Source organism: Martes martes, assembly GCF_963455335.1.
Source record: "Martes martes genome assembly, chromosome: 10".
Taxonomy (NCBI): domain Eukaryota; kingdom Metazoa; phylum Chordata; class Mammalia; order Carnivora; family Mustelidae; genus Martes; species Martes martes.
The window spans coordinates 99,839,505-99,861,796 of record NC_137898.1 but is presented as its reverse complement, the minus strand read 5'-3'; positions in this window follow the sequence as shown (position 1 = coordinate 99,861,796).

Below are 22,292 nucleotides of genomic sequence, written 5' to 3'. Positions count from 1 at the left end.
TGTGATTCTGTGCTTGGTTGGGTGGCGACCCCAGGACTGGGGACGGGGAAATTCCTAAGTTCTGAATGCACATCTGTGTGGTCCAAGGGAATGATGTCAGAGCCTGGTGCAGGGTGGGCCTTCTGCATGCCTCCCCACTCATTGTGTCAGGATGTCTGGAAAATTTAGGAGTTGGCCTGATGGATCCCTCTGGCAATATTGCCCGCCATGCTGTAGCCTGGACTGGGGGAGTCCGTGAACACTCTGGTCTGCTTTGACTTGGTGGCGAACACTCTTTTCTCCCAGGGTTCAGTTTTGGTCCTAAGTTATGGGTGGGTTCACTCTCTCCTCTGTTTCCTCCTCCTCTCCCTAAGAAGCCTCTGCCCATATACTCCCTAGCTTCCTTCTTCCTTCCTTCCTCCTTCCCTCTGCTGGGGGATGAACACAGACCCCCATCACTGCAGGGCCTGGCCCACAACTTGTGCTAGGCGTGCTCCCCCAGAAGCAGAGTGGGCATAAAGATGTAAGTGTGGTGGGTACCTTGGAGCTGATCCCAGGAAACAGTCATTTGCCTGAGAAACAAGATAGCAACGAGAAAGCAGACAATAACACACGTTATAGGTTATCACCGAGGATGCCCAGGGCCCAGTCTTACTGCGTCTGCGAGAGAGAGAGCAGAGCAATGGGCAGGGTATCCCGACGGCCACTGACTACACATTGTGGCACTGGGTCTGCCTACATACATGGGCTGCATGGGTTCCAGAGACCAGAAAGTTCTCAGGTGAGCCACAGCTGGAAGGCCTCTGATTGCTCGTTTGCTGAATCTGAGGGGCAGTGGGCAGAGTCCTGTGGCTTCTCCTGGCCATTCCGAACCGAGCTGTAGACTGGATCCGTTCTTGGCCCACTGCGAGAGGGTAGCTTCCATGGCCATAGCCCGCTTGCTTGTGGATGGCAGCTAGCCTCTAGATTTAGGAGCATTTCTACAATTTTTGTTGCCCAAAGAGCCTGGCAGTGATCAGACTTAGGAAAACAGCGAACAAGTCATCGTTTCTCCAGGGGTTCCTGTGTGCTAGATGGCGTACAAAGGGAATCTCCTGCGGACCTTATCTTAGTTCTCATGGTATCCCATGAAACAGGTCTCGTGATGCTTATTTTCCATTTGGGCCGACTGAGGTGGTTAGGAGATTTGCCCCTGTTCACACAGCTTGGAAGAGGCAGACGGGGGCCCTAACCAGGCCCTTGGTCCTGCCCTGCACAGCTCTCCTGCCTTATCGCAGGCTCTGGGAGCTGGTGTATGCCTGTGGGGGGGCCCAGTCTGTGGGCCTCCTTCTACAGACACCCAATGGAATTCATCTAAAAATCTGTTAATTACCCCCTGGATTATGGATCGATTGGTTTGTGCACCTGGAGGGATGGCAGCTGCCTTTGAACCAGGCTCTGAGGAATGGCCCAGCCTCTGGCCCTTTGATGAATTTGTCTCTGCTTGGCAGGGCCTGGCAGCTGCCCGAGCCCTGATCTCTCCCCCATTCCAGGAAGCCCAGCCATGCCAGCGTCTGCTTGTCACTCTTTGTTCCAGGGAGCCCCTGGAGACCTCTCAGGAACACATTCTACCTGTTGGGTCTGGCTGGCAGTCTCTGCCCCCAGGGCCTGCTACCATGACTGCCATCGGGCTTCGGGATTGTAGCTCACGGACAGGGGACCCCAGGGTCCTCTTTAATTGGGTGCTCGGTTTTCATTTGAATCATACAGCTGAGGCGCCCTGGAGTAGGAGATCTTGATTTAAATCCCACTAATTGCTTGTATGTCTTTGTACTTTTCTTCTCTGGGCCCTAGTTTCTTCGTTAAGTGTTGGAATCCTGTATCCCTTCTAGCGCTCTGATCCCTCAGGGAGACGTGGGATGTGACTGGGTTGCACAGAAGGAGGCAGGTTAACAGCTGTTTTCAGGCGTGGGTCTCTGTTGGGTCACAGCTATCCCCCAGCTGACTTCTCAAGCACCCAGGACCCTTAGAATGGTCCCAGAGACCTTGGATCCCACCCATCCCAGGAGCTTGAAAAAACTGCTGGCCATCGATCTTCATGGGGATAAAGGGCAGAGGGAAACCGTGGAGATCTGTGCATGCATAATGTAGTCGGGGAGGAGAAGGGCTATGGACACAGCCAGATTTGAGCCCCTGGAATGTGGGCCAGCCCCAGGAACGGAGGGGCCAGTGGTATGGACCAGACATGATGGATTGTACCCGCTGGGCTTCTGGGTCAGTAATCCCTTCACGGAGGGATCCCCAGGTACATCTGAGCCAGAGCTCAGTCATAAGGACAGCACTGGAGAACAGAGCTTTCATAAGGGGGTTCCTGAGGAAGATCCCGGTAGATTGTTCTTTCAAATTGGCTATGACAGACATGGCCCTCAAGGAGCCATCATGAGCCCTCTGTTTCTCATCAGATGGAAGCTGGCTACTTTGTTCCAGAAGATTTGACCCTAAGCTGTCCAGCCCGGGTGGATAGAATTGGAGGTTGGCCCCTACGGGGCCTCAGCCTGAGGGCACTGGGCTCAGCTAGCATGCCCGAGGCACTGGGCTCAGCTAGCATGCCCGAGTCCCTTCTTCAGTCCCTGGGCCTGCCTTCAGCCCAGCTCTCTCTGCCCATCGTCTCTGCTTCCTCAAAGAAGACCGCAGCATCAGCCGAGCCCCTCTTAGGGGCCTGGCACTGTGCAAAGAAGCCCTAGGGGATTCCCAGGTGGATCAGACAGAGACCCTTCAAGGGGCTTAGCTCCTATGGGAAGAGATAGGACATGTGCACCTGTTCCTGGTGCCCATGGAAGATGAGCCCAGAAGAGGAGAGGATTTACCAGGGTGAGGGAGAGGGGGGAGTGGGGTTCCTCCCTAGGGCAAATGCAGAAGCAAAGTCCTGATGGCAAGATTGCCTCCCTGCCTGGCTTGAATGAGGTGGGGGAATGAGGCTAGGTCTGGAACAAGCACCAAGAATCAGTGGGCAGCTCTGGCCAAGGGAGGCAGAGCTTTGAGTGGGCTGGAGATGGACAGACACGAGCCACTGACTCCCGCCCAAGGGCCGTCAGAGACCCAAGGCCAGAGGGTGAAGCCAAGGGGATAGCTTGAGGGAGCAGACAGATTGCAGACATGGGGTCGGGCTGTTCGGATTTTTACGAGATACCCCTCGGCCTCGGACAGTGAACCGATGAGCTTTTCTTGCTCTGAACATGCTGTGGTACACTGTGATGACCTAGGCAAGTGATTCCAGCACCCCCTTCTGTGTCAGGCTATTTTTACTGGGCTCTGTGGGTTCCTCGAAGCCTCCTCTTGGCCTCTGAGAGATGGGTCAGGGGTGGGGGTTCCCGGGGTGGTAGTAGATGAGTGTGGCTGGAGCAAGAAGCTCAGGGAGGGCAGAGACTCTCACTGGCCACCTTCTCTGAGACGCTTGAATGTTGGTAAAATGTTACGTATATGGAGTGAACTGTGTTTTCCTGGAAGCGAGTCTGAAATTTCCAACCAGACTCAACAAATAGCTAAGGTTTAGGGCCACAACAAGGTCTGTGAGAGCAGTGCTCTGTCTACCTTGCTCTCCACTGTATTCCCAGACCTAGCCCAGCACCTGAGCCTGTGTGGGCTATTACGACAAAATACCATAGACCAGGTGGCTTATAAACATCAGGCATTTATTCCTCACAGTTCCGGAGGCTGGCAGTCCGAGGTCAAGGTGGCAGCAAGCTCAGAACACCCACCTTTCCCCTACAATCTCAGGGGTGGGAGGGGCAAGGGAGCTCTCTGGAGGCTTGATGATGACTCTGATCCCATCGCGGGGGCGGGGGGGCTCTGCTTTCATGACCTCGTCACCCCCAAAGCCTTCCCCCTTCCTAATACCGTCGCACTGGGGGGTTAGGATTTCAACATATGAGATTTGGGGGAATGCACTCAGTGTATAGCAGTGCTTAATAACTGTTGGATGACTAGATGATTCAAAGGAATTATGGTTCCTTTGGATGGGGAAAGCGTTAAATGCAGACGTTCCTTCGCCCCGTGGAAAACTTCTTGTTCAATTTATTTTGTTAAGTGTCTCTTTAGCGCCCGCCATGTGCCAAGTACTACAGCATTATTATTGCTACACATGGCTCCTTTTAGCGGCCCCCACTTACTGGGCATCTGTGATGTGCGAGGCATTGTGCTAAGCCCTTACAAACGTGATCACCTTTGTCCTTAAGACAGTCCAGAGAAGTAGACAGCATTACCCCTCCTTTACAAATGAGGCTCGGACCACAGTTAAGTCCCTTGCCCGAGATCGGGCAGTCAGTAAGTACAAAAGCTCAAATTCCAGCCCAAGCCTGCCTGACCCCCAAACCTGGATCCTCAGCCCTTATTTCAGGGCTGGGTGGCTCAGTGCTAAGAAAGAGGCCTCCTCTGGCCTTGTCCTGTTCCCCCAGATTGGCTGAATTCTCTTTGGCTGCGTGTTACCATGGAGCTGTCTACACAGCCCACCCGGTCCAAAGCCTCTGGCAGCTAGGAGAGGAACACAGTCACTCTGAGTCCCGGGTGAGGTAAGGAAAGTGGCCGGGGCTCCGCGGTGAGTCTGGAGGATTGGCCGGTGATCTTGAGAATCCTCTCTCCAGCCACGCTTTCTCACAGTCCGTCCTGCTGTCTCTGGTTAGCTGGCTGCTTGGACGCCTGCAGGCCCTCCTGCTAGACAGGATCAGGGGATCAGGCACTTGGAGCTGTCAGGGAGAACTATTGGAATCATTTGAACAGGTAATCGTAGGATATTGTGAGCTTGTTCTGTGCAAGGAAAGCTCATTGGTGCAGAAACCCTCTCCTGGATAATCCATGGGCATGGCATCTAAGGGATTTCCTGTGGGTTGGACACAAAGGAGGCTTGCGTAGGGCCCTGCCAGTGGGCCAAAGGCCTGGGCTGGAAAGAGGCCTGTAGGAGTGGTAGCTGTAGTGCCCTAAGGGCCGATGAGAGGTCATGGGGAGTTGGAGGTAGCATGCCTTTGCCTTAGCCTGGGAGTTCAAAGACCAAGATCTGGTCCCACCTTGGTCGTTTCATTAACCACGTCACCTTGGTCAAGTCAATGTTCTTTGGGCCTCAGTTTCCCCCTCACTGAAACGAAGGGGCTTGCTTGCGTGGTTTTAGTCCGTTCGCTCTACAATTCTGCCATCCCTAGAAGTTCTCAGTTGGGGCAGCAAAGGGGCTTGGTGCTAACTAACACGGCATGGGATATGGCTTGGGCCTGTCTCTACATGTGTCTGGTTATCATGAACCATAACAGCAAATATGCGACTACTCACATTCCTTGAGGTTGCGGTGCCTGGTGGACTCTGCTGGAAGGGCACGATTTCATGTCTGCTTCACAGCCCTATTCTAGAGCCGGGTGAGTGACTCGCCCCAGGCCACATAGCCTGTAGGGGGCAGAAGTGAGTTATTTGTCTCCGCTCGGACTCCAAAGCCCAGGACCTCAGCCACTGGGCCGGTTTTTCAATCTTTCTGAACACGATCCCTTGCAAGAAATACGTTTCAGAGCCAGCCAACCCAGATGACCCCCAGAGAGATATATTATCAAACTCAGCTACTATGTCTGTGTGCTCTGACAGTTCTGTCTTCACCACTCTTGGCTTTCTCTTTTTGGGATATCATTATCGTATTAGTTTCCCGTGGCTGCTGTAACAGATGACCACAGACTGGGTGGCTGAAGACAGCAGAAGTATATTCTGTCACAGTTTTGGAGGCTGGTTGTCCAAAGTCAAGGTGTTGTCCGAACTGTGCTCCTTCCGAAGGCTCGAGGGGGAGAATCTGTTCCGTGCCTCCCTTGCAGCTTCTGGGGGCTTCGGGCCGCCGTTGACTTTGGATGGTGTCCCTCCAGGCTGCCTGGCCACATCGTCCCCTGCGTGTCTGTCTCCTCTGGATACAGGTGATTACCTTCAGGGCCCACCTGATAGCCTAGGCTCAGCCTTCCCTTTAAGATCCTTAACTGGGGACACCTGGGTGGCTCAGTTGGTTAAACAGCTGCCTTCGGCTCAGGTCATGATCCCAGCGTCGTGGGATTGAGTCCCACATTGGTCTCCTTGCTCAGCAGGGAGCCTGCTTCTCCCTCTGCCTCTGCCTGCCACTCTGTCTGCCTGTGCTCACTCTCTCTCTCTCTCTCTCTGACAAATAAATAAATAAATCTTTAAAGATCCTTAACTGAATTAATCCATTTGCCCTATAAGGTAATATCCCCAGATTCCAAGGATTAGTACATGGACTTAGGTTTTGGGGGACCCCTCTTTTATCTCACTACAATTAGGGACTCGTGAATGGTTCAGTGTGTCTCCATCAGTTATCCTCACTCTTCTTCTTGAAGCTCGAATTGTCCCATCCTCAGCCAGACGGAGCCCCTTCCGGTCAGCCCCTTGCTCATCAGATAGGATCCCAAACTAATATAAGATTGTATGTTAATTATACTGGAATTTCAAAAAGATTAATGAAAAAATTTACAAAATTAACAAAAAAAAAATTGGATAGGACCTCCACCATCTAGGAGCATTTCCTTGCTCTCTGGCACAAGCTGGCACGGGCTTACCTGGGCATTCCTCGCCTCTGACCTGGCATTTGTCCAGGTTGCCCTGATTTCTTTCTGTAGTGAGCAGTATTTCTTTTGCAATATAGTTCATTCTAGTTCATTAAAAAAAAAATGTATTGATTATACCTATTGAAATGATTTCAGGGACCTGCAGTTTGAAAATCACTCAGCTGGACTCTTCTGCCTTTCCTCGCCCTTCCCACAGATTTTACAAGCTTCTATCCCATTTGAACGTGAAGTACCCCAAAGATAGGGCCAGATCTCTAGTCACTAGCTCTCCCAAGACAGGGTGTGCGTCTGGCTTCTAGCCACTAAGCCCCCCTCTTCCTTTCTGGGCTTCAGCTCTCTCCTCCTCCCCTCCCCTCCCCGCCTCCCCCCTCCTCTCCCCTTTCCCTGTCCCCCCTCTCATCCCCCCTCCCCAGCCCCCTCCTCATCCCCCCTCCCCCCTCCCCACCCCCCTCCTCCTCCCCCCTCCCCACTGCTCTACCCCCTTCTCCCCCCTCCCCTCCCCACCCCGCTACATCACTGTGGGGCCTCCGATTTGCCATTCTGAGAGGCTAATGTGAAAATTGCTCACAGATGGCACAAACAATGTGGAAAAGAGCCTCTCTCTTCATTAGAGCAACACAGATAGTGTTTTTAAATGATTAAATTGTTATCGCAATAATTATGCCCAAATCCAAACATCTCAATGTGCCGCTCCAGCCTCTCATCGAGGGCTCCTGAGGCCCCTGTGGGGGTTTTTGGGGAGCAAAACCTCCGGAGCCACCCAGTTCTTTCTGTGGCCTTCAGTGTGGTACCAAATGGACAGAAATCCGGGCTGAGGGTTTGTCTCCACGGCAGCCCCTCGTCTGTGACCAGGTGCCAGGGCAGGTCCCCAGGCCAGGTGCCCCTAAACTTTGGTCTTTGGTGGCCGCCCCTCCCCCAGCAGTCTTTTCCTTGCCCCACCCCCAGGCTCCGAGCTCTAAATTAGCCCACAGGTGATCCTGGAGGGATGGTCCTGTCCACCCCTCTGTGCTGACTGCCCCGGCTTCTAGAAGTCATGGTTCTCTCAGCACCCTCTCTGGAGTCGGGGGGCACAGTCTGTGGAGGAAAGCAAACTGGGTGAAGTCCTTCACAGGACAGACACTCATCTCTTACCCTCCCCAGAGTGTTTAGGTTTTTGGAGTGTCTTAGGGATCGCTGGCATTTCAGCCCTCCCTCCTTACCCATTAGTGCCTAGGTTGGCGGGAGGCGGGGGACACACACACACTCTCTCAGGTCTTCCTTCCAGGACTGGGAACCGGCTCTGCCTCCCTTCTTGCCCGCCAGCCCCCACCCTGCCTGCTGCCCCGGGAAGCACCAAATAAAGACAGCTTCAGGCATCAGGTGATCTGAAGGGGGGAGGGCTTGGGGTGGAAGAGAGACTTAGGTACGGTGAAATACATCCGTGTCAAGAGTAAAGACTAGCCATCAGGAGACTGCCTTTTAAACAAATATTTACAGATTGATTTTAATTTCACAGTGTGGTCAGCTGGGAAGGAGATCTAGACGGAGGGCAATAGAGAAGGAAATGGTCCAGGGGCAGCTGGGAGGGAAGGAGGAGCCAGGGGATGCCGAGAGACAAGTGGGTGAATTATTAACAGAGGGCTTCATTTTAGGTTCGGAATTCAGCGTCACTAACACGGGAAATGCTGGTGGGTCAGCTCTTAAGCTGCTCTCTCCTTAGGTCTTTCTGTCCCCCGCCTTTAATAGAGACAACTCCGTCTGTCCAGTAGAGGAGACGTTTCGGTCTGCGTTTCAGTGGACGGATGTCCGACCTGGCGTGTACGTTCTTCTCGTCCCCAGTTCCAAGCAGGATGCCAGAGACACGGTATCCTCCGTGTGCCTGGGGGGAGGCGGGTGGACCGACCGGCGAATCAGTACTTCCGGGTGGAATTGTCATGATGGGGGGCCGACTGGTCAGCAGGGGGAGACAGGGTAGCCTATGGGGGTGTGGGGAGGTGTCGTGGTGGCCACCCTTGTCCCGCCCCAGGCTCTGATGAACAGACACGGCTCCATCCCTCTCCCATTCAGATTCTACATCTGATTAAGGGCCCTGACACAATATTTGAAGAAATATGAAAAGCCAAGTTCATCTGCCAGGATAGAATTACATTAAGGAGGATGAAATTAAAGGCTTTTCATGGAAAGAGATCTCGAGGATAATTTGATGGAAGACTTTAATTACTTCAGAGTGCCCCCCCCCCAAAAAAAGATGCTTTCAAGAAGAATTCATTTGGGGGAATAGCATAAAAATATAATGTAGGAGAATCTCTTTGAGTTGTTACAGCTGCTATTGATCTAGCGCCTGTTGGCAGCCCACAAAAGGGGGCTTTGATTCCCTGCCCTCTCCCCTATGTGCTGGTGACAGCTGAGGCAAGACTCGGCCACCTGGGGTACCGAGACCAAGTCACGGGAAGTGGGTTTAAGCTACTCTGATGAGACACCAGGGAGGACTTTGAAGCCATCTTGCCTGCTTTAATGGACTTGGTGTAGATGCTCTCTGGAAGGAAACTGATGAGTTTCCCCCGCCTTTGGAAGACAGAGCAGCAGATCTGTGAGTCAGGAGGCACTGTCCAGAGGTCGTGCTCAGGGCCACACAGGGTAGTGGTTCTAGGACCCCGTGTCCTGCAGCCTGCGCATCTTTCCACTTCGAGACCAGTACTGCTTCCTGGTGCACTCACATCTCAAGCTCATTTCAAGCTGGGCTTTCCCCAGGTGAACCGAGCCCCTAAACCCCCCCCCCCCCGAGTTCGCTCCGTCCATCCCTCCGTCCGAACCCCTGTTCGGATCAGAACTCAGGAGTGACCAAGCTGCTGCCCATCCTTTGATCTGCACCCACACAGTCTAGAAACCCTTCCCACGGCCCTTTAAGCCTATTCCTCCTTGTTCGGGGCTTTTCTGGAAGGATGGTAGAGTCCGCTAGGCAGAGCTCTGTAGGCCGCGAACAGATTAGAATGTTTGCTAGATAGGCCTGCCCCGAAGAAGCACCTGCCGGATGTGATTGGCAGAGAGCCAAGCCTAGCAGCAAGAAACAGGGACGGTCGGCACCGATGTGCTACCTGACGTCTGGAGGCTCTCGTGACTCTTCTCTGGGCTCCCCAGTCACTCGCACCTAGGAGCAGCCCCATCCATGCCAACCTTGTCTTGGGAGCCCCTGGGCCAGTCCTGGGAATGCATCTGGGCTTGTAGGGCTCCGTGGCCATCTGCATCGTAGTCCAGCTTGTTTACTGTCGTATCCCCAGGACAGAACCTAGCAGGTGTCTCGCTACTATGGGTGGATGAATGAGCATCACAGAGCTTAAGCGAATCCAGTCCTTTATTCATCAGAAATCGTTAACACTGGCCCAATTTACTCACGAAACTGACATGAGCTGGGAACCTTCGCTCTTGGTCTTCCCCAGAGGAGGAGGCACACGGTCCATGCAGGGAGAGCACTGGACTGAGAGTCATAAGGCTGAGTTCTAGCCCCAGCTCTGCCGGTGTTGGCTCTGTGAAGCCCCGTCTCTGTGCTGCTCTGCCATGGGGCACGCGGGCTCTGCTCCCTCCCTCCAGGGTTAGAGAACACTCTTCTTCTGTTTCCCGCTCCCTACTTGGCCCTTTGCCTCCCGGAGTCCCAGGCTAGGCGGTGGGCTGGGGCCTGCCCACCTGCCGCCTGCCTGTCGTCCTCACCTCCTGCCTGCTTGCTTTGTATAACTGAGGCCGTTGTCAGTCCTCCAGTGATCTGCTGTATACAGCCCGGGGCTGCCCGGCAGCTCCCAAACCCAGATCACCTCCTGGGGAGAAAGGCCACCTGTCCCGAGGGGCAGGCACTGCTGGAGCAAAGCTCCCCATACAGCTATTGTCCTCTTGGCTGCTGGGCTACAAGCAGCACGAGCTTGTGGCCTGGGGGCACCTGCTAGAGCTGCCCACGAGGGCCTGACTCATTCATCCCTGCTGGAGCGGCTAAGCCAGGCAAGCAGAGAGGGGCCCGTGAGAACAGCCCCCATCAATCTGCACACTCCCGAATACCAGCACAAAAGTGTTCTTCAGGTCCTAACATACTCCTTGAAGAATAAATGTCAAGGCACACTCCAAAGAAAAGTCCCGAGCTCATGTTGGGGTGCTTCCGGCAATTGCTAGGCCCCTTAATTTCCCCAAGCCTCAGTCTCCTTGTCTGCAAAATGGGCCTAGAATGTTCACGATGAGACAGTTAGAGGCAAAGCTTGTGAAAGTGCTTTGAAAAGTGTAGCCTTGGGGGAGAGGAGGCAGGGGTTATAAGAAGGCTGGGCGGAGTGAGGGCCTGCTCCATGGAGGGGTGCTGTAAAGATGGCTCAGATGTGGGGAGAAACTCAGAGGCTGGGCGAGCTGGTGGGTGGAGGGAGGGTGAGTGGGCTCTGTCTTCATCCCCGGCCCTTCATCTGACCTCTCTGGCCCAGGCTGCTCGTGGATCTGAGTGCTGTCTTCTTCCCAGCCTGGTAGAGTTATTAATCTTGCCCTAGAAATATATCTTCCGTCCATGACATCAGGAGACCCCAGCCACCCCTGACACCACTCTGTGCTTAGCTGCCTGTTCCCTTGGCAAAAATAAGGAATCTGACTCTTGAAAACCTGCTTACTTGGTGTTCACGGAGCCTCTCTGATGGCCACGTGACCCTTTGGGTAAGCGCATCCCTGGGGGATTGTAGGTTTCCCGAAGTCAGGAGCTGGGCTCCCAGCGTCCCCCTGACAACAAAGAGCCTGTGCACAGAGGGACCTGTGGTGCAAAAGCCCATGATTCCACAGAGATTGCCAGCTCATCCCTGCACAGGCCCGTGTCTCCGCCAGACGGAGGAGGATGGGAGAGAGCAGCTCCCGAGGTCCTGTGGAAGCCTGCTCCACGGGACCCAGGAGGGCCCGAGAGTAAGAGCAGCCTTGCTAGCTGTTGGGGTGGAAGGCTTCTCCGGAAAGAGTGAGAAGCCCCCCGCTCAGTGCTCGTTTTTGTTTCTTATGCCATGAAAAATAAATGGGAAGTAAAGAGGGTTTCAGGAAAAGATCCATCCCTCTTCCCTCCCGCCCTCCCGCCCTTCCTTAAATATTTATCGAGCAAGCTGTGTATGCCTTCCGTTATGCGAGGACGCCGAGCGTGAAGAACATGTCTTCTGCCCTCTTAGGAGCTCACAGTGTAGTCAAGAAGATGGAATAACCACCGAATGAGGCAGTCAGAGTGGGCACGCGGGCACCGATGGGGGTACCGTAGCCGGTCTAGACTGGGTGAGCTTGGGGAAGCCTCAGGGAGTTGAGGAGGGCAACGAGGAGGAGGCAGCCCAGAGTTGGGCCTTGGGCGATCGCGGGGATCTGGAGAGGTGGGGGTGGTGGGAGGCACGGGTGGTGGGAACAGAACTGGTCCAGGGTAGTGGTTGATGATCTGAGTTTGTATCTGGTCTATACCACTGAATAGCCACGTGGTCTGAGACCAGTCGCCCTCCTACGTGAGCTTCAGTTTCTTCATTTGAAAAACGGGGGCAAGCACGGTATCTGCCTGCTAGCGTCGTCTGAGGACCCAGTGAACGGAAATGCCGAGCACGTGAGGCCAGGTTGCTCCAGAGAACGGGCACCTTCAGGAAGGGCGGCCGTTGTTGTTCCCAGGAGCACCGGGGCTGCTGCTCCTCAGCCCCCTCGTGCCCTCCCAGCCTCCCCACGCTCTCTCCTGGGGCCACAGAGGTACCTGATGATGTACTCAGGCCCTTGGCCAATCCCCTCTCCCCAAGCAGGGGAGGCCGGACCACCTCGAGCAGGTGGGAATTAAACCCAGCTTCCCTCCAGCTCTGCTCCTTGTCCTCTTGGGCAGGAAGTCAGTGTTTCCCCGGGACGCTGTTGCTGTTTGTCTCGACAGCCCCAGCCACCTCTGCCTCCCTGGCATCCCCCCCACCCCCCCACGCTGGGCGACTGGGGACCTGGCCTTTTGGGAGGAGAGGGGGGTGCTCTGCCCTCAGAGGCAGTGTCTGCCCACCCCTGCTGGAGCCTGACATTTTGTCTGCGCCAGGCCAGAGGCCTCTGTGCTAATTGGGCCCTTCCCAGCTGTCCTGGTGTCAATCCGGACCGTGAGCCTGTGGGGACCCGCCGTGGACTGGCAAAGCTCGGGGGCAGAGGGCCCCGGCCGCACAGGAGGGGCACCTGGCGTTTGGGCCCAGGGCGGCAGCCCTCCCCAGCCCGGGTCTCAGAGCCCACCGAGCTCGTTGTGCCCTCCCCTGGGAGGGTCACAGGCTGCAGGGTTCCTCCTCTTTCCGGCCATCACGGCCCTGGCCCTCAGCTGCCGCTCACCTGTCAGCCTCTAGGGTGAGCAGAAGGCCCTTCAGCCGGACTATGTGGGAGCTGAGCCCCTCGGGAGTGGGCAAGCCAGGCCTCCCGGGGCCTGCTCTTTAGCTCAGACAAAAGGCGGCCTGGCCTCTTTGTGATGCTCTTAAAGAGTTCCTGAAACAAATCAAAATGTGCCTGAAGAACCGAGGGTGAATCAGAATCTCCTTGGGTTGCATGTGCTCCTGGCAGCCCTCTGGGAAGAGGGGGCCATCCAGACCTTGAAGCAACACTTCTGCCAGGGTTCTGAGCTCGCAGCCATCGCCACCCTTCCCCGCGCTGCCAGGGGAGCCTGCCATCGGCTGAGAAGCCCGTCCCTGACTCCTCTTCCCCGGGCGCCTGGCTGTGTGCGGGGGTCACTGGGACCCTGTCTCCGGAGCTTCAGGTAAGGCAGGGGCTCTCAGAAGCGAGCTTCTGTTACAGTCCGTGAGTCCGTATCGTGTTGAGCATAGATGAGCTAATGACTTACTCCTGGCCCTTCCGGGCAACACCACTGGACGCTGGGGGAGGGCAGTATAGGATTCTGGGAAGTACACCGACGAGGGTTCTGGGTCCTCGGCCGTGGGATCTCGGGCGGGGGCCCTTCTCTTGCCGGACCTGCTTCTTCACCTATGAGATGAGAACGCGTGCCCAGGTGACCCCCGAGTTCTTGGAGAAGTGCTCTGCTTCTCGCCTGCATCTGCAGGAAAGGATGAGGCAGGGGTGGGGACGTTGGATGGTCTGGCTCTGGGTCCCAGCTTTGTCATTTACAAGGAGGCTTAGCCTGTGTCTGCCTCAGTTCTCTTGTCTGCAGAATGGGAATCATCCCAGCACCGGCCACTCTGGGCTTTTGGGAGAATTGGTAGAGAGGCACAGAGCTCTGAGCCCCGTGTTTAGCTCCTAGACGGCACCTGGAACGTGTCATCTGTCCTGCCTGCTCTCGATGCTGGTGTCATCATTGTCACCATGCCTTCCAGTTCTGACAGTGCTGGCTGTGAGGCTGGTTGGGAGTTCCAGAACACTTTTCAGACTTTAATCTGCTCTTGAATCACTTGGAGACCTTGTCAGAAGGCAGATTCTGACTCAGTTGGATTCTGAAATGGAGCCTGAGGATGTGTATTTCTCACAAGCTCCCTGGTGATGCCACTGCCATGGTCCCTAGGCCCCACTTGGAGTGGCCAGGCTGCAGGTGCATGGTTTGGCCATTGATGCACAGTGTGGGTTGGTGTGTTATCCGGGGCCAGGCCTCCGAGGGGGATGGGAACCTAGTGGGGTCCCAGAAGAGAGGTGACCAGCTGGTAAGTTCAGCAGCCCCGTCATCATCAGAGAAAGAGAGGGCGGAGGCCTCTGAGGGGTGGGGGCATGAGTTCAGGAGAGGTGTTCCCCGCTGATGTCATGAAAGAGAGTTTGAAGATGATTCTTGCTGTGAACTCTTAATTTTCTCATAATTTAGAGCTGATTGTGATGATTGCCTCATGAGTCTTGGGCTTGTCTTTCAAATTCTTCTGAAAGCTCTTTGAGGTCAAGGGTCTGTCTCCTATTCCTCTTCACCCCAGAGCTCCCAGAATCTAGCGGGGCTTGTGAGAGGCGCAGGGGACACCTCTGCCTGGAGCCCCAGCTGTAGAGCTTGGTCGGGTGGGGATGGGGTGAGGATGTGGGCTTTGGAACTGGGTGGCCCCAGCTGCAGGCCAGCACCGTCATGTGCCGTCGTGCAGCTGGTGGGGGCATGTGCCCTTCCCTCGGCAGGCAGCCACATCTGGAACGATAGGGAGGGTAGAAGCCGTCTTAGAGATTTAGCGGGATTAAGTGAGACAAAGATGGAAAAGACCCAGCTCCTAATGGGGCTTCTGCACCCAGCTGCTCCCATTCTGTCCTCTTTATCTCCATTCTGTGTCTTCATCCGTATTCTCAGACGCAGCGCGCCTTCTCAGAATCCTGGAGCCATCAGAACTCCTTGCTCATTGCCAAGGGCTTCACGGTGCCGGCCAGGCCTACCTCCAGGTTAGCTCCAAGCTGTGAAAGGTCTAAAACTTGTCCCTCTTTTCCTGAGTGTTCCTACCCCTTCTGCCTTTCCTCCGTTCATCTTTTTTTTTTTTTTTTAACTTACATAAATTCAACGGGTGAATACGGTGTTAGCATTAGTTTCAGATGTAGCGTTCCGTAATTCACCAGTTGCGTATCACACCTTGTGCTCATCACACCCCCTGTCCGCCTTGCTGTGAACTTTGGTCCTGCAGGAATGGTGTTCAGGTCGCGCTGCCCAGGGAGTCCTGGGGGTGGGGTGGGGGAAGTGCCCTCCCAGTCCCCTGTAGCCCTCTGCACTACCACTGGCAGCCCCCAGAGGCCTCTGTGTGTTCATGGTGAACACGCCTTTCTCCAGGGACCCCGGGCCCCTTCATTCTGCGCCCCGGAACGGGAGTACTGCGCTCTGCTTAGCCGCTGGGGGTTGCTGCCCAGGGACATCTGGGGTGGGGGAGTTGCTGCTGATCCTCACTCATTACGCCTGTTTGTAACCCTCTTAGAGTTCCCACGTGGCTGCCTCCTTCCTCATGTGGAACCTGTAAGGCAAGCCCGTTATTTCGCAGGTGAGGAGTCCCAGAAGTCACCTGGTTCACTCAGGAACACAGACGGTGGCACCTCTGTCCCCCGGCTGTAAGTGCCTTGTCTTCTGCCGTGGGGAACAGCCGCCCGGGGACCACCCGCGCAGTGGCGAGGAGGAGCGTCCGCCAAGGGCACTGTCTGTGCGGTGACGATGATTTCCGAGTCTTCTTGGCCTGAGCCTTCACTTAGGATGAAATGCCGTCAGCAGGGTATTATCATAATTGGTGTATTTAAAGTGCTTAAATGTCTGAAGCCACGTCGGGCTTGCATGGCCCCCTGAATCAGAGAGGAGCCGCTCCAGGGGGCTGGTCTCGGGAATCGCAGCTCCCTGATTAGGAGCAGACAGCAGACCGTCTTCTGGAATGGTCCCTGTGCCTCTCTCTGCACACACACGCCTGTGTGTGTTTCTGTGTATCTGTCTAAAAACCCTTTGACTTAGAAGTTTTCAGCACAGTACCCCGTGTCTGAAGTTAGCACCTCACCTGTTGTTGGTGGGGACCTGAGAGGCTGTTAACTTTTATTACTTAAGAGAAATTCTGAGCGTTAAAACTGTACTGATGTTTTTCAAGTGAAGAGGGGAATGAAAATGCAACGTTTCCTAGGTGAAAGGGGGAAGGGCTGGGAGAGGGTATGAGAACTCTCTCCCCCTGCTGGCTTCCTGGTGTTTGCTGGAGGGGAGCCAAGCCGAGAGAGAGAAGGGAGGCATGGCTGTGTTTGGAGATTTGGGGGAGAGAAATGCCCCACTTGCAGAACATCTACTGTGGGATGTGCAAAAAGGCCACCGGGAACCTCTTTGCTTATGCAGTTGTGTAGCTGTGAGCCTGTGTCACAGGGGAGAGCTAGTGTCGCGGTGAGCCGTGCAGGCTCTGAAGGTGGCCAGATGTGGGTTCAGATCCCGTTGCTTCCACTTGAAAGCTGTACCATGTCAGAGCAGCAGCCGGACCTTCCTGGACCCTGTCCCTAAAATGGGGCTCTTCAGACCCACCTTTTGGTTTGTGTGATTGAGAGCGATAACGTATGTGAAGTACGTGGTACCTGTCACGTGCTAAGTCCCCTAATAGACGGCAGGAGGCAGCCCCTGGTGCCCTGTGTTCGATGGCACGCTGTCTTTGTCTCCCTAAGGTGGTTGGAGTAGTTCACGGACACCCAGCTATGTGCTGGGGCCGTGGCTGAGGTCCTACAGCCCATGGGGACTCCCAAGGTGAAGGTGAGATTCACACCTTTACTGGTTCACGCCTGTGCTGCGGCTTCCCAGATGGGAGCAGAGGGAGCCCAGAGAGGCGTCCACCCGGCACACACGGTCTCCTCCTCCCTCGAGGGTCCTGCCCTGGTTTGCCCCCCTGCAGAGCCTGTGTGCAGGGCCCTGCCCCGGGGTTCTGGAAAGAGCCCTCCCAGGTGCGAGACTCTGGGCCCGCCAGCCTGCCTCCCCTGAGAGGCACTTCAGAGAGAGAGAGAGAGAGAGAGAGAGAGAGAGAGAGAGTGTGTGTGTGTGTGTGTGTGTGTGTGTGTGTCTTTGCTCCCCTGGGGACCTATTCAGGGCAGAGTCTGTCAGACGGGGGACCTGTTGCTATGTCTGGGAAAACCACTGATCTGGAGACAGCGGGTTTGGGAAGAGTCTGGAGAGCGGGAGAGCTTCACCTCCAGAGCTCTTGTGAGACCCTCGCAGGCCGGGAGTGTCGGGGGAGGAGATACCCCCAGCCAGGGAGGGGTTTCTCTCTCTTTCCTCTCTGCCAGTCTCCTTACCCGAGCCAAGCCTTGGGAAAAAAATGGACTGGTGAGACCCAGGGACCTTGAGCAGCCTGAGGGGTTTGTTTCCTGGTCCCTTATTCGCTTTCAGGACTGAGAAGAGGGGAGGCAGCCAGGTGTAGCTGGCCGCCATCCCCGCGGAAGCCTTAGGTCCTGGTCCCCACGATGTGTCTGCTTCCTGCTCTGCCTGCTGTGAATTTTTGTCCGAGATCACAAACCTGTAGCAATTCCCACATGCTCAGGAGCAGGGAACTATTTGGATAATTCTTGGAAACGCGATAGAGCTGCCCAAAGGACACTCAATCGGCTATGTAAATTAAGAGATACAGGTCAAAATCCTGTTTGTTTTTTGGCAGTATAAAGTTGCAGTCCCTGGCAAGCCTTGTACGGACACACCCATGACACCCGCCACCTCCCCTCTGCCTGGAGCGCCTGTACGTTTCTGCCACCGACTCTCCGTACCTTGGGGCTGACCCAGGGCCCCCTGCAGAAGGTACCTCCCTCCACTGTGGCTCATGCTCCGGGAAGAAGCAGGACGCTCAGCGTGTCCCACGGTCTTTGGGTGAAGCGATGGCATCGGGGGTGTTGAAGGCTCTAGGGAGGAGCCCTCCCCCCCACAGCTTAGGTCTCCTTGCTCCTTCCTGGCCATGGTTACTATCTGGAGTTCAGGCAAATCTGCTTTATTAAAAAGGACATCCCCCAGGGAGGGGTCATACTGTTGAACAGCTTTTAGTCATGGACAATTTAGTGTGAATTAATTAATCTGATGCTTTCTGGTGTGACTCTAGATTAAGAGGTGTAGACTGCCGCTTGGAAGGGGCGTAGGGTCACTTGGGTGATTGAGAGATGGTGAAGGGCTTTGAAGACCAGCAGGACCTCTGCTTTGCCAGCTTATCTCTTATTTACCTTAAAAATTTTTTTTAAAGATTTTATTTACTTATTTGACAGAGAGATCACAAGTAGGCAGAGAGGCAGGCAGAGAGAGAGGAGGAAGCAGGCTCCCTGCAGAGCAGAGAGCCTGATGCGGGGCTCCATGCCAAGACCCTGAGATCATGACCTGAGCCGAAGGCAGAGGCTTAACCCACTGAGCCACCCAGGCTCCCCTACAAATTTTTTTTTTTAACTGTAAACTTTTTAGTGGAAGTCATTCCAGTGTACCAACCAATGAAGAAATCGTAAGTGTATAGTTTTGAGTTTTTGCAGTGAACACACCATTATATCCAATACCTGGGTTGAGAAACTGCACAGTTGTCCCAGTCGGAACCCCCCACAGGTCCCTGTGACCCGAAGGTCCCCACTGTCCTGACTCCCAGTACCCGGGCCAAGCCTGGCATCTTCCTGAAGCACAGGGACATGGAATCAGAGCATGCACCTTTTGTGTCTGGCTTCCTTTTGTTCAGTGTTTTTCTCCTTGTGGGATTCACCCGAGTTGTTACACCTTGTTCATTTCATGGCTGTGTTCCATTGTGTGAACATCCTGCAATTGATCAGTTCTGTGGTTGGTGGGTGTTGGGAAGTCTAGTTTTTGAATTTCATGAACAGGGATGCCTCCAATATCCTTGGACATGTCTTTCTTATTTCTCTTTTACTTCTCAGGTTAAATGGTGTTTTCCTGGAGCCTTCCTCTGACCTCCACCCCCAGCAGAGCTTAGGTGCCCCTCCGTTAGCCGCCCCCCCCACACCCCCGCATGGGACTCTGCAGTACTCCATGAGGGCATGAGTGTTGAACAGTGATATTTTCAGCTCCTAGGCCATGCCTGGCGCTGAGTAGGTGCTCAGTACTGTTGGTTGGACGAATGAGTGAACAGATTTTATGTAGATCACGGTTTTGGCCAGGGCTGGTCCTTATACCAGCTGGTCTAAGGAAAGTAGCTTAGGAGAGCTGTGTTGGGGCATTGTGGGGACCAACCAGGATTTCTCCTTAGAGACAGTGCTGCTCTTTGGGTCCTGAGTGTCCCTGGGAATGGGATGAGTCCGGGACCGTGGTCAGGGGTGTCTGGCTGGGCAAGAGCATCCTTCTCTAGAAGTTTCACAGAGACCCAGAGACTAAACTTATGTCAAATGAGCTTCCCCCCGCTCTGTGTCTCAGAGGGCCCCGATGCCCTGGGCTGCCCCGGACATGGGCCTCTGGTAGCCAGCTGGGAGGGAGGAGTCACAAAGAACAGATGAGAATGAAAAGAGGCAGGAAAGAAGGGAAGAGAGAAAGAAGGAGCGAGAGCAAAAAGCGAGACGCATGACCAGCAATTTTTCCTTTCCTTTCCAGAAGCGAGGCGTGGGGACAGCCACACAGGCATGGAGCCTGTGATCTCGGGGGAAGCTAGTGACCTCGTGTTGGGGCTGTATTGTTTTCACTAGCAAGTGACAAAGTCGAAGCAGGAGCATGAGCCTGTAGGAATACAATGTCAGGGTGCCCTCATGGGATGCGCTTTCCTCCCCCTCTCCACAGCCAGAGTGAGTAGCTTTCACGCTCGCTGGCTGAGCAGTGTTGAGCAAGCAGGCTCGTCTTTATTCATACACCTTTTGCTGAGGTGCATAGCAAATGTGCTGTAAATTTCAGTGTTTTAGAGAGAGAGCCTGATACATACGACAGGACTACCCCTCACCCCCCCAATATCACGGAGGCTGGTCAAACTCCACACACATCAAAGCTATTTGGGGTGTCTTTGCTGTGTTTCTGCAGGAAACATTACTTCTTAAAGAAGGTCCACACCCAGAGTAATTATTTCTCGGAGTGATCCGAGGCTAAAGCTGGTTTAATCTATTCGTTTGGCTCAGCCCAGTATTTTCCCTAATGAGGAGTGCCAGAGTGCTTAAAGCCCACACTGCAGAATGTTCCTTCTTTCTCCTGGGTCCCCTTGGCCTGCAGAAGCTCACCTCCCCTACTCCCAATTATCTTGTTCCCGGCGACGGCATCTAAATCCCCATGTTATGCGTATATTTTTATTAATTTAACAAGTATGTGGTGCTTACTGTCTGCCAGACCCTTTCCTAAGCTCTTTAACAAATGTTAATTTGCTTAACCTTCACAGCTCTGTGAGAAGGCACCTATTTTCTTAACCCCATATTCCTAATGAGGGCAACAAGGCACAGAGAAGTTAAGTAACCTGCACGAGATCACACAGCGAGCGAGTGGCGGAGTTGGAATTTGTCCCCAGCATCTGCATTCTTCATTACCATGTTCTGCTGTCTCTCAGTTGTGTCTTCTAAAGGGGCATGATAAGCAGGGGCCCTTTTTCAGGAGTGAGAAATAACTTTCTGTGCCTTTCTGAACATTCTCCTTCACCAAGTTGGCCCCTTGACCTTGGAAGAGTAGAGGTTCAGCCCCTGGGGAAGAAGTCACAGGCTATCCAAGGGCTCTGCTGACTTGGGAGCACCACAGACAGCTGGAAAGGTGACCTTGGAGCTTAGCCCCAAACGGTCTGAGCTCTGTATGGGAGGATTTCAAGGGCCTGCTATTTATTCTCTTGCTGGACATACATACCAGAGGCACTCTTGGCATCTCAAGGTTCGCCGTCCCTTCCTCCTGATTGTTGGTTCCTCTGTTCTTCTGGGATGGGGTGTCATTCCCCATCCCCTGCCCCTACCTGGTGCCCCGCCCCCCATCTCTCCTCTGGTGGAACCAATGTCCACACACTTGCTCATTCTAGAAGCCAGGAAGTCCTTCTTCCTTCTGGTTTCTTCATGATCAAGCTCTACCCTCTAAAGAGGTCTAGATGCAAACATACCTCTTCCTGCACTGCCTCTATGTCAGGTCATGTCATCCTTAACTCTCGCCAGGACACCCATCCAGCCGCTCGTCCCAGACCCCAGCTGGAACCCTCTAAAACTGTTTAGGTTCAGCCAGAGTGATCTTCCTATAAGTAATTCTGATTATGTCACTCATTTACTTACAACCCTTCAATGGCTCACATTACCCTTAGGATAACATTCAAATCTCTTAGCTTGGCTGCCAAAGCCTTGGATGACCGGGTTCTCTGTGCGTCTGGGCATCATTTCTCACTGCTTTCAGATTCCTAAAGATCCCTGTTTCCTCTCCCCTTCTGGCCACGTATGTAGGTGCTGTTTCCTCCTCCTGCCGCTCCCCTTCCCTCTGGCCAGCCTCATGACAACATTCTTACATCCTCCTGATGCCCCGACTGTGGCATGGGGACCCCCCCCCAGTGTTCCCATGGCAACCAGCCCACACTTCCTCCGGGATGACACTGTGCACCTTGTATATGAATCTGATGGCTGCCTGTGTGTTTATCCAGTCGGCATAGTGTCTTGTGTCCCCAACATCCACTACAGCGCTGGTTTGTGTAAGATAGTAAAACAAACAAACAAACAAACAAAAAACCCAAAATGTTTTACTGAGCGAGTACTACATGAAAAGGGCCTTGACCAAGCAGTCAGGAGAGTCAGGTTTTAGAACCTGCTCTGGCACCAATTCTTGATCTTGATGAAGTCATTTTCCCTCTCTGAGCCTCATTTTTCTATCTGTGAGCTGAGGAGCCTGTGCTGGGTGATTTCCAAGCTCCCTTGCTGCATGGAGATTCTGGGATCTGTCTTCACCAGGAGTTGGGTTTTCCCCGACTCTCAACTTCCCAGGCTGTGAAGACCCACCGTCCCCCTGTTCCTTCTCCATGTTGCTGTCCCTTCAGGATATGCTGATAAGCAGAGCCTGGTTTCCAGGCTTCAGCTGGGCTCTGACGCGGCCTTGGGTTCTCCTTGTATCCTAGACAAGAACGCCTTGAAATTCTCTGATGCCCTTCTTCTCACTTCATCTTGTTTGCTGTCAGAACATTGTAAATAGGAAGCTCCTAATGCCGCCTTTGTGTCTGAATTGTCACAGTAATCAATAGGCTGTCCTCCGATCTCCGTGCTCCTGAGGCTGCCCTACCCCCAGCAGAATTGGGAAGCTCCTGGGGGCCACAGCCCCCTCCCCAGAATATGCACAGCCTCCTCAGTGCTCTGCGTGTGTGACGTCGATAGCCGTGTACGAGAGGTTTCTCATGTTAGTTCTGCACCTTAATTGAGCGCCTGCTGTATGACACGCATTACTCTAGCTGCGTCGGAGGCCCAAGGAACCAAGGAGACCAAATTCAT